This window comes from Toxorhynchites rutilus, chromosome 3 (genome assembly GCF_029784135.1).
Source record: "Toxorhynchites rutilus septentrionalis strain SRP chromosome 3, ASM2978413v1, whole genome shotgun sequence".
Taxonomy (NCBI): domain Eukaryota; kingdom Metazoa; phylum Arthropoda; class Insecta; order Diptera; family Culicidae; genus Toxorhynchites; species Toxorhynchites rutilus.
In genome coordinates, this window is record NC_073746.1 from 219008099 (window position 1) to 219020763 (window position 12665).

A 12665-nucleotide genomic window follows, 5' to 3' on the forward strand; every position below is an offset into this window, starting at 1 on the left:
TGTGACACACCCTTTACATACAAAAGAGGCTGACAATTATTTATGGCACGGGTGCTATTGAGTTTCGTAGGATTTTATTTCCCATCGGCAGAAGCGAATATCGACAGCTAATGCTAGTGCTAGTGTTTTCCTGTGACCATTTCATGATTAAATTCTAAATTGGCAACGGTTCAATATTTTTACGATGTGCTCTGGGACCAGGGATCCTAGTCAGTGGTAGTGTGTTGCTAATCAGGCAGAAGAAGTTTAAATTGTGATTGTTTAACAGCTCTTGTTGAAAACAGTTACAATGGTGCCAAGGTTGGATTTCAGGTAATGGTTTGTGACAGAGAACTGAATCAAATATACTGTATTGATTGCGATATCGTTCCATTTGTTACAGGAATCAGCAATTTTGCTTAACTTTGATCAATTATTTTAGCTGGATCGCATAATTTCCGGCCATTTAAATTATTTACCAGTGATCATGGGTCTAATGAAAATAATCAACGCATTGACAATCGGCAAATCATTAACATGCTGAATCATCTCACGTACGACGAGGACTAATTCAACGAAATATACAGTTAATTGCCAAACGTCACTTTGAAGCGAGACGGTCCATAGAAAAGGATGCGATGTTGGCCTATACCAGCTCGATTTCGTACTAAATTCTGGTCTAAGACATTCAGATCACTGACAGTAGTATCAACTTGATAAAATTTAAATATATTCAGCTGGAAGATTTAAAATTACAAATTCCCGGTATTTATTCGACGGAATATATACCAATTTATTCTCCGCCTCCTTTCAAGCTGTTAATCGATACGAAGAAAAAATTTTTTTTGAATGTCGATGGCGTTGTGAATAAGATCGAGATTGCACCCGCATCCACAAACGGTCAAAACAAAACTACGAGTCCGATTCGGCTGAAATTTTGACAGTAGCCGTTCACGAGAATGTACTACACGATAAGTAATCTCTCTTGCAATACTGCCACCATCGGACGATGAGGCTAAGTTCTTATCGGACCGCCCTCGTATACAGGCAAACCTTTTTTTGTAAGATAGATAGGAACCGCACAAAAAAATCGTACAAAACTTCACCAGTAGCCTTAAAACATCGTGTTCGTTACACAATTTGATTTTTTCTTTCTGCGCGATGGAAAGGAACCGCATGAAAGACAATAAAAAAAACTTGCTTATTTTTTTCAAGGTATGCAATATTCTATTAAACATTGCAAAACATACATAGTCGATCATTTCGTGGCGAAGATTTTTTGGATTTATTTTGTTCATAATGCATTGGAAATCAGCCAAATTGGATTTGAAATTTTGGAATTATTGGAATTCAGATTTTCGTGAAAAATGGTAATTTTGTTTTTTCACCGCAAAACATTAGACCCGTATTTGTCTTTGTCATTAGGGTGACCATTTTTAGGGTGGTCCGTAAAATCAACTTTTTTCCCTATTTTTCCAAAAATGCCTTTTTCAAAAAATCATAACTTTTGAAGTACTACAGCGATTGCGATGATCAACATATCAACTTGAAGACAATGAGTCTTCTTTTAAAAAATATTATACTCGCAAAAAATTGAATTTAGTTTTCAAAATTATTGATCGTATTTGTTTTTTATAGTTTGCATGGTCTGGGGACCAAAAGCGCCATATTTTTTATATTTTTTTATTTCTTGAAAGTAGAGCTTTTTTTACATAACATGTCCAAAATTCAATGAGGCGCTATTTTTATGTTTTTGAGTTATGATTTTTCAAAATTTATGAATGGTCCGAAAAATCAATTTTCACTCCTCAGCTTCCAAGAAAAAAATATTATAAATATGGCGCCCTTGGTCGCGAGACCATGTAAACTATGAAAAACCTCAATCGGACATGATTTAGGGGTGCCTTAAAGCGCTCAAAGTTTTGATTTTTTTTACTATCAAAAATCTCCCAAGAAATCGTTTTATTTATTCAAAAAAAAATTGTGATGCCAAATGTCTTCAAATTGCATAAAACTAGAACTATTATCATCTCGAATTTTTTTTGTTAAACATCGACTCTCTGGGACATAGACGTTTCATCGTAGTACAAGATAAAATGTTCATCTCGATTTTTTATACGAAACTTCTTGCAAAATGTTGATTTTTCCGATAAAATACCTTATGCAAAATATTAGCAAAATAATCGGATTTCATTTTCTAGTGTCGCAGATGTCAAAATTTGAGGTTTTTGTGAAAACCGAAAAATACCCAAAGGTGAGTTTTCAAAACAAATTTTTGATGTCAAATGTCTTAAAATTGCATGAAATTTCGAGATTTATTGTTATCTCGGAATTTTTTTTGTCTAAAATTTACTTTTTGGCAATCGTTGTTTTTAGGTCTGAATAGTCAATTTTCTCAATAAATCTAGTTCCATGCAATTTAAAGACATTTGGCATCATTTTTTTTGAAACAAAAACTGATTTCATGTACCCTTTCCTTGGGAGATTTTTGGGAGTCAAAAAATCTAAACTTCAAGCGCTTTGAGGCACCCCTAAATCATGTCCGATTAAGCTGAAATTTTGCACAGGGCATTTTTTGGGCCAATAAACAAAATAAACATGGTCGGTTTTTGAACTTCGATGATGATTTTTTTTCCATACATTCATTACCACCCTAGGGGGGTCTCCGTAGCCACATTGGTTGCGCGTTCGCTTAGTAAGCGATCGATCGTGAGTTCAAAACTCAGGGCCCTCATTGACCATCTTTGTGTTGTTACAGAATAACTATGTCCACGCAACAATCACCAGCGATGGAGATCGATCCACGGTTGAAATAAGATCGATTCATCCATACAACTGCTCTGCTCTGCAAGACACATCGGGCTGCTGTTCTATAAATAACTCAACAATGATCAATCAACTGTCTCTGCTGTCCGGTCTAACTGGATAATGGAAGAACAGATAGAAAACTCTTACGCCTAAATGGCTACTGTGTAGATGTACCATATGCAATGGTATAGAAGGAATACTGGCAAATGGCAACTGTGTAATGTGCTAATTATAGATAATGATAACCATGTAACATGTACACGATTAAAATTCGGCTCTGTTTCAGATAAAATGCTAATGAGCCTAAAATAAATATATGGGATAAAAAAAAATTACCACCCTAATATTTACAACCATTTCATGCCAAACAGATGTCGCGGCTCTCAGATTTTAATGAAAATTGTTTTTTTTTAAATATTAGACCCCTATTTTTTCTTTTTTTTTTGTCAGGGTGACCACTTCCATTTTAGGGTGGTCTGAAAAATTTTTGGAAAAAAATATGAAAAATCATATTTTTTTCCAAAAATGATTTTTTTAATTCATGACTTTTGAACTGCTGGACCGATTCAGATGATTGATACATCAAATTAAATCCAAGCTGGTCTTTTACGAAAAAATACTACACTTGCAGAAAAGTTGAATTTACACGGTCTCGGGATCAAGGGCGCTATATTTCTTTATATGTTTGTCCTAAAAGCTTATTTTACGTAACATATCCAAAAACTAGAGATGTATTTTTTTTCCTTTTTGAGTTATGATTTTTCAAAGTTAACCAATTGTTCGATAAATCCATTTTTCTCCTTTTATTCCAAAATGCCTTTTTTCAAAAAATCATAACATGTTATCTACCGGACCGATTCAGATGATCTACAAATAAAAGTTTTTGGAAAAATATTATACATGCAAGAAAAAATGAATTTTGTTCTCGTGGTTATTGATAGTATTTGTTTTTTGTAGTTTACATGGTCTCGGGACCAAGTACCGTTATATTTTTTCTTGAAAGCTGAGGTTTTTTTTCATAATATATCTGAAAATCAGAGATGTTTTTTTATCGTTTTCAGTTATGTCTATTGAAACTTAACTGGTTTTCTGTGTTCGTTTTCTGTTTGCGACTGAACTAGATTTATGCAACTGAAATTCATTTTTTTGAAGGGACAAAAATGATTTTTCAGACCATCGGTTAACTTTGAGAAATCATAACTCAAAAATGGAAAAAACACATCTCCGATTTTTGGACATGTTAGTTGTTCGAATGTTATAAATTTTTGAAAAAAATACATTTTTGGAAAAAATGGAAAAATTTATCTTTTTTTAACCACCCTAAAATTGAAATGGAAATCCCAATGAGAAAAATAAAAAATACGGGCCTCAATTTTTTTAATACGGAAGAAAACTATAAATTTCCATGAAAATCTGAGAACCACTATATCGGTTTGGCATGGAATAGCTATACAAATATATTGTGGTATGTACCAAGTTTCAATAAAATCCAAATTCGAGAGGGTTGCGTCAAAAGTTGCTGTTTTCCGACTGATTTAGTGTGGAATTGCTCTATCAACAAAATGTCAATGAAAAAAAAACCACGCAAGTCGTAGAACGTTGAGCCAGCGAGGTTCCTCAAAAAGCGCTAGTGTCATCAAAGAATAAAAAAAACTTAATATTTGAATAACTATATATATCAATAACGGAACATTGACATTGTGGGATTTTTTATATGTTATATAAAAAACAGGAAGTAGGTTATATGTATGGTATAACCGCAAGGGTGACGTAGGACTATCGTTGATTTAGAGATCATTTGTTTGAAGTTGAATCTGAATTCATTCTGAATAAATGAATATTTGGAGAACTTCGAAAACGAGAGCGTTACGTTGGAGGCACAAGGTTTTATGCATCCAATATTGAATACAGAAATATCCTACTGATGGGGAAGAATAATCTTCAGAAGCTATCCTGTTAATTGCGATTGATTGAAAAATCACAAAACCAAATGTATTTAGTCACAGTGTTACATGGATAGAAAACATTAAAATAAACTCTCTCGCATGAATGTAATTTTAAATTCCCAGAGGAACTGGCAGATTATTTTCAGTAACGATTGGATATTTCCACATTTTCCTCGATACTAGAAGCCCACCAGAGGTTTATGCTAACTCGATAACCATCTGTTAATAGCACTTGATTGAAACATGTTTGGTCACAGTGTTACATGGATAGAAAACATTCAAATAAACTCTTTCACATGAATGTATTTTTAAATTCCTAGAGGAACTGGCAGATTATTTTCCGGATCTCTCTCGATGCTGAATGGCATCCAAACGGAAAGAATTCCGCGCGTGTATGTGTGTGTGTGTAGCGGCTGCTTCGAGATCTTCCCGGGGAACCGTTTGTGGCATCACTCTCCTCCTGATGGATTCCCTTCTGGCCTAAGGTGCACAAACAGGCTCTTGGTGACACCATTCATCCGCGGTTTCATGATAAATGAAGAGCTTCACCACAACAGCGAAAACATGCTCCAATCGCTGTTCAATTAGAACTGAGTGAATTTCCGAGCGGCGCTCGCTTATATACCGATTGGTGATTTCAATAGCCTGTTTTGAAAGCAAATTTAAGACTATTGAAACAAGTTTTTGGATCAGAAAGTAACAAGTATAGAACGCGTAGACATTTTATCTTTCGAATGAAGTGTTTATCATATCATTTCGTTCAGTTGTTTAGGAGCTATTAACACTCAAAATCTTGGTCTCCGGCGTAACGCTTTCGTTTTCGAAACTTTGATTTTACACCTCGGTATAGAAATAAAAGACGTAGTCCTACGTCAAAAGTTTTCACATCTCGCCATTCGAGATACACTATCACTACATTATCACTACTACGATATTTTATAAGCTTTTCGAGTTTGGCAAAATCCGATGTATTTTTTTAAACATCTTTTTTTTCATGGAATTGCTATATACCTTTGTATGGTTCGGAGTTGCTTTCAAGTCTTATTCAAACTTGGGGATTATGAGGAATTGAAAATATATATATATATATATATATATATATATATATATATATATATATATATATATATATATATATATATATATATATATATATATATATATATATATATATATATGACTTGAAAACAATGGAAAAAGGAACTGTTCAAATGTGTTCGCCTACGGATGTATATAGAGAATGATTATTTTTTCGAGAATGTTCTTTTAAAAAACTTTCATTTGCTGCAGAAAATATTGCTGTAGCCTAGAAAACGATTGAAACAAAACAAAATTGCTCGGATCGTTTTTCGAGAACCAGGAATTTTGACACTAAGCCAATATTGAATCGTGCCATATTCGGGTTCAAAATTTTCTGGGAGATTAATGTGGCAGCATGAATTCTTGGACGAGTTGCTGAAATTGAATGGATAGTGCCTTCAGAAAAAAAATGAAAAAAGCTAATTTTCAAATCACCTTGATTCAAGATGAAGGAGGAATTGAAAAACACCAGGTCTAAGATTTTTCGAAAGGCAAAGACCTCTGTATTGTCAGCTTGTATTGGCCTCCGAGAGCTGCGGTTAGCCGCAAACAACTTGTTGACATGTGCTCACTCCTTCCTGAGCCACGATTGATCTTGGGAGACTTCAACTCTCACGGAACTGCCTGGGGGGAACAGTACGACGACAATCGTTCATCGTTGATATATGACCTTTGTAACAGCTTCAATATGACCGTTTTGAATACTGGGGAAACAACACGTGTACCTAAACCTCCTGCTAACCCAAGTGCTCTTGACCTCTCGCTTTGCTCGAATTCACTATCGTTAGATTGCAAGTGGAATGTAATCCAGGACCCCAACGGTAGTGATCACTTGCCAATCAAAATTTCCATCACCATTGGGTCGAATTCTTCTGAATCTATAAACATGGCATATGACCTCACAAGACACATTGACTGGAAAAAATATGCGGACGCGATTGCTCTAGCCATCAATTCCAGAGATGGTTTACCTCCATTGGAGGAGTATAACTTCTTCTTCTTTCTTTGTTTTTAAGAGGCTTTAAACTTTGCAGTTCATTCGCCTCTAACAGGAGTATAACTTCCTTTCTCGTTTGATCTATGACAGCGCGGTTCGCGCTCAAACGAAACCCATCCCAGGTTCCACTATTCGTCGAAGGCCTCCCAATCTATGGTGGGATAGCCAATGTTCCAAGCTTTATCAGGATAAATCGAACGCATTTAAAGCTTTTCGAAAACGTGGAACCATTGAGAATTTTCAAACGTATTTGGACCTTGAAAATCAATTTAAATACTTGATCAAAGGGAAAAAACGTGCTTATTGGCGAAATTTCGTGGGAGGTTTGTCACGAGAAACGTTAATGAAAAAATTATGGAAAGTGGCTCGAAACATGAGAAATCGCTCTTCATCGAATGAAAGCGAAGAATATTCACATCGATGGATTTTTAATTTTGCACGGAAGGTTTGTCCCGATTCCGCTCCTGTGCAAAAAATTGTTCGAGATATACCACAAGATAGGTGCGATCTTGATTCCGAGTTTTCGATGGTAGAATTCTCTCTTGCTCTTCTTTCTTGTAACAATTCGGCTCCAGGAACGGATAGAATTAAGTTCAACTTGTTGAAACACCTCCCTGATGTGGCGAAACATCGCTTGTTGAATTTATTCAATCGGTTTTTGGAGCATAATATTGTTCCAGATGATTGGAGACAAGTGAGAATTATAGCTATTCAAAAACCCGGAAAACCCGCGTCCGACTTCAATTCGTACCGCCCAATAGCAATGCTGTCTTGTATACGGAAATTGTTGGAGAAAATGATCTTGTTTCGCCTTGATCGATGGGTTGAAACGAATGGCCTACTCTCAGATACACAATATGGGTTCCGCAGGGGCAAGGGGACGAATGATTGTCTTGCGTTGCTTTCTTCAGAAATTCAAATGGCTTACGCCGAAAAAAAACAAATGGCTTCAGTATTCTTGGACATAAAGGGGGCCTTTGATTCTGTTTCAATAGAGGTTTTGTCAGACAAATTACACTATCGGGGTCTACCGCCTCTATGGAATAATATGTTATATAACTTGCTTTGTGAGAAACATTTGAATTTTTCTCACGGAGATTCGGCAGTGAGTCGGGTCTCTTACATGGGCCTCCCTCAGGGCTCTTGTTTAAGCCCCCTTTTGTACAACTTCTATGTAAGCGACATTGACAATTGCCTTACACAAAATTGCAGCTTAAGACAACTTGCAGATGATGGAGTAGTGTCTGTCGTAGGATCAAACGAATCCGACCTGCAAGAACCCTTACAAGATACTTTGAACAATTTTTCAACCTGGGCCATTGGGCTAGGGATCGAATTCTCCACGGAGAAAACAGAGATGGTGGTTTTTTCTAGGAAGCATAGACCAGCAAAACCAAAGCTTCAACTTTTGGGTAAACCGATCACTCATGCTATGTCATTCAAGTATCTTGGGGTATGGTTCGACTCCAAATGTACTTGGGGGGCCCATATTAGGTATCTGAGTAAAAAATGCCAACAAAGAATAAACTTTCTCCGTACAATTACCGGCACCTGGTGGGGAGCCCATCCCGAAGATCTTATAATGTTGTATCGAACAACTATTCTCTCAGTGATGGAGTATGGCAGTTTCTGTTTTCAATCAGCTGCCAAACACATTTTCAATTTTGAGCAGCTGATCGGGCTAAATTTTCATTCTGGATTCATGAGTTCATATCATGAATTCATCTCCATGCAGGTTCATCCTTCTTCGTATATTCCCAACCGTGTTTGTTTTCCTGACTACATCAATTCCTCTGTACATTTTGATCTGTTCATGAAGGAGAAAATCCATGGAATTCCAGATTATCATCGATCGGGGATCGTTCCTACGATCTTCAATGCAAAGTATGGGCGTATCAATTGTGATAATATGTACTTTACTGATGGGTCCTCTATGAATGAGTCCACAGGATTTGGAGTGTTCAACGAATTTTTTAGCACCTCCCACAGTCTTCAGAATCCTTGCTCAGTGTATATTGCTGAATTGGCAGCAATACACTGGGCGCTGGACAGCGTCGCCTCACGACCTGTTGAACACTATTACATTGTAACGGATAGTCTTAGCTCTGTCGAAGCTATCCGTTCAGTGAGGCCGGAAAAGCACTCGCCGTACTTCCTTGAGAGAATACGTGAAATTTTGAGTGCTTTAACCAGACGCTGTTATGTCATTACCTTTATCTGGGTCCCTTCACATTGCTCAATTCCGGGTAATGAGAGGGCTGACTCATTGGCAAAGGTAGGTGCAATTGAAGGCGATATTTATCAGCGTCAAATCGCCTTCAATGAATTTTATTCTTTAGTCCGTAAAAATACCATCGCTAACTGGCAACGTAAGTGGAACGAAAATGAATTGGGTCGGTGGCTTCACTCGATTATCCCTAAGGTTAGCCTCAAACCATGGTTCAAAAGTCTGGACTTGAGTCGGGACTTTATTCGCACCTTCTCTCGACTCATGTCCAATCACTGTTCGTTAGACGCGTTACTCTTTCGTTTTAATCTTGCCGATGGCAATATCTGTGCTTGTGGCCAAGGTTACCACGACATCGAACACGTTGTTTGGTCGTGCGAGGTGTATCTTGTTGCCAGATCGAATTTAGAAAACTCTCTTCGGGCCAGAGGAAGACAGCCCAATGTGCCGGTGAGAGATGTGTTGGCTCGGTTAGACCTTGATTACATGTCCCAAATATATGTCTTCCTAAAAGTTATCGATCTTCGTGTGTGATTGTCCTTATATCCTTATATTCTCCTTTTCCTTTTCCTTCGCGAGAAAGCAAATCCCTTCTTACTAACAATAGAATAAGGTGAAATGTAAATACGTATTAGATATAAGATAGGCTTAAGAATTGAGTATGATGAATGTGAGTGCGAATGTGAGTGTGAACATTGTCAACATATCCTTATATCCCTTCCTTTTCCTGAAAAAAATGTCACCCTTCTAAACTCGAGCAAACCGCGAGTAATCGGTTCTCTATTCAATAACACTAGAATTAATGAAAAATGTTTATATATACTTGTAACAATACAGATAGGAGTTTGGCTCCTTTAAACTTATGTAACTGAGCCTGTAAAAATAAACGATTTAATAAAAAAAAATAAAGATTTTTCGATGAGAAATGAATTTATAAGATTAACCACATCAGATGCAATTATTTGGGATATATCTTTGGATAATGGAGTTTATGTACATAGATATTAAATTTCCTATGTAGAATTCCCACCATGAATTTTTAAACCCGTAATCAAGCTTGATTGATTCATTTCATTAAACAATAGTATAGTGCTTATAAAAAACCCGGTGTATTGCTAAATTGAAATGCTTAAAGCTTTTGGTAGACAAATATGCGAGAAAACTTTGATGGCGTTTTTCTCAGTTGCTGATTTTGGAACATGGGACAACTATGCGTAGAACGGTAGTATTGTACTCGAAAACCGCACAACTATTAAAAACATAGTTAAAGAGTGTTACTCTACGACCCAATGCAGAAGACGTAAAAACAAATATTACCTAATGACTTTTACGAATTTGGAAATCAGTCCAGGACCTTCCCCAATAATTCAACAGCGTATTTTGGGTTATTGATTATTTCAATCAAACAACAAGTCTTCACGATATGATTTTTCAAAAGAACTGGCACTAATCCCAGTTCGTGTTATGAAAAATATTCTCAATATGTATAGTATTTCGAGTAGTCATCACTATATATACAGCCATTCCATGCCAAACCGATATAGTGGTTCTCTGATTTTCGTGAAAAGTGGTAGTTTTGTTTTTTTTTCGCAAAACATTAGACCCGTATTTTCTTTTTAATTTTTTGTTAGGGTGCCGATTTTCATTTTAGGCTGATCCGAAATATCGACTTTTTCCCCTTTTTTTCAAAAATGATATTTTTCAAAAACTCATAACTTGTGAACTGCTGAACCGATTTAGACGGTCGACATATCAAAATAAAGCTAATTAGTTAGTCAGTTATTAGTATGCTTGGAAACTGCAATAAAACTAGGTTTTGGTTTTGTCATTATTGATTTTATTCGTTTTTTTATAGTTTTCATGGTCTCGGGACCAAGGGCGCTATATTTTTTTATATTTTTTGTGGAAAGCTGAGGATTTTTCACATAACATATCACGAAATCAGGGAGGCGTTTTTTTTTCGTTTTTGAGTTATGATTTTTCAAAGTTAACCGATGGTCCTAAAAATAATTTTTTCCTATTTTTTCCACTACAAAAAATCATAACTTTTGATCTACTGGACCGATTCAGATGATCGGCATATAAAATTAAAGCCAATGAGCTAGTTTTGTTTAAAAAAATATTACACTCTGAATAAAAATGGATTTTGTTTTCGTAATTATTGATTCTATTTGTTTTTTATAGCTGACATCGTTTCGGGACCAAGGGCGCCATATTTTTTTCTTTTTTTCCTGAAAGCTGAGGTTTTTTTTTAAATGCCTCAATGAGTCACCAAAAATAATCTTGTTGAACTGCAATATATCTGTTCATTTTGTGCAAAGAAATAATATTCTGATAAAAAATATACTCAACTCTATTTGTGCACGGAATGTTTCATTCGTATCCTGGTTTTTTCAAAGGCTCGCCACAAAAGTGGCAAGAGTAAGTCAATAAAATTCGCCACCGGCAACTGCCGGTATTGATTTATGCAACATACAACTCTGCATTCGAGCACCCAGAATTGAATCACTCAGTTACTTGCGCTACTAGCAATTACCACTTTCGGCGATGTGCACCTGGAGGTGGGTTTTCCAACATTTTCAATTTTCCACCAAACAACATCGTTTTTGTGGAACACTTTCTGCGTTTCTCGCTCGCACGCCACAAATCGTAATTCATGCTTCCGAACGCAAAAGAGCGGACACACACACACACACTGTTACAACATTGCAGGAAAAGGTAAAATTGATTTACTTCTCCCATTAGTTATGGCATTTGAATCGCCAATTGCGTAATATAATTTATAAATGCACCTGTTAATTAATTTTCATCAATTTTCGAGAGCTTTTTTTTCCCTGAGCGATTCGCTACTTGTTTGAAATGATACTTCAAAAAACATTATCATAACGGAGTACCCACCAGAGCGCATGTAGCATACCTTGATGGCCCACTGATCCGCGAGGACGCTTGATGAAGAACTGTACGTCATATCTCTGTATAGATCACGCGTCATTCACAAACTGTGAAGTCCTATAACCGTACAGGTACATCGAAGGTATTTTAATTGAATTTCGAAAAGGCTAATGGCATCGTATGGTACCGTTATTGGGAATCCGTTTTTCGAAAACGCGTGAAATGAGCGAAATTACGAACAGAGGTCGGTTTGGAAAGAGTACAAAATTAATTATCAATCTTGATGATTGGAATTTATAGCTGCACTCGTATTTCCTTCGATCGCCTCCTCGTGCAGCATTTATTCTGAAGGAAAATTAATCATGGTGCAATTAAATTGAAAGCGAGCGCAATTCTCAATATAGAGTTAATGGGGATGTTTTTGGAAAGTTTTTGTGTACATGTATTACGTTATAAATTATAGAGTGGAAACTTTGCCAAATTCAAACTAAAAACGGGAAGTATGTATGGACTAGCCAACAACTTTACAGCTCGGGGTCAACAGTGGATATCATCGCAGAAAATCGCATAGATCATCATAGAGAGCTCCTAATTCACGAAACTAGTTGTCATGTCAAGTTGAGCTAACAAGAAACTTTCGCCGAGATTCATGTTGCCCCTCGGAGCGACAGCGCGTCGCTGTTTCGTCGCCAGACGAGATAAAAACAAGAGAAATGTATCTTCTGTCAACTGTGAA

General features: G+C 36.4%; 1 protein-coding gene across 10 annotated transcripts in view; it reads right to left on the reverse strand.

Annotated features, from left to right (window-relative positions):
- LOC129780382 (zwei Ig domain protein zig-8-like) overlaps nucleotides 1-12665 on the reverse strand; it is a 763625-nt gene that overhangs the window by 113308 nt on the left and 637652 nt on the right. The gene's annotated exons all lie outside the window — the stretch shown is intronic.